Genomic DNA, 611 nt, shown 5'->3' on the forward strand with positions numbered 1-611 from the left:
GGGCGGTGGGGGGGCGGGGGGGACAGCAGAGTCCAGAACTAGGACCGGGTCCTAACCCAGTGCCCTCTCCAAGCCAGAGTGATCATCCCTCCAGGACGCCAGGGTCTGTTTCTCCTGCCCCCCCCCACCCCCTTGCCAGCAAAAAGTGCCTCGTCACCGCTTCTGCCCGCCCCCGCCGGGCTGGGAGAACCGTGGGGTTAAAACAAGATTTGAGGACGTCTAGGCGCCTCCCAAAGCAATTCTTCAGAATCAGAACCACAGGGGATCTGAGGTCAGAGGTTACGGAAGGAAACAGAACCTGCGCCTGACCCTGAGAGCACTCCACCAGGGACGCCTGCCCGCAGGTTCCCGCAAGGCCGGGCCAAGGGGCGGGGTGGGGCGGGACGGCATCGGCATGGGAGGAGACGGGGTAGTATTTGTGTGGGGCGTGGTCTGTGGGAGGGCGGGGCCGCTCTTGCATATGCAGCAGGCGGCCGGCCAATGGGCGGGGCCGGGGCGGGGCGCCGGGGGAGGGATGCTCCCCCGCCCCCGGAACGGAATCCTCCGGGGAGCCGAGCTGGCTCGCGCGCTTGCATCCCGCACCAGCCTCCGGCCCCCGGCCCGGGCCGCGT

This window comes from Acomys russatus, chromosome 19 (genome assembly GCF_903995435.1).
Source record: "Acomys russatus chromosome 19, mAcoRus1.1, whole genome shotgun sequence".
NCBI lineage: Eukaryota > Metazoa > Chordata > Mammalia > Rodentia > Muridae > Acomys > Acomys russatus.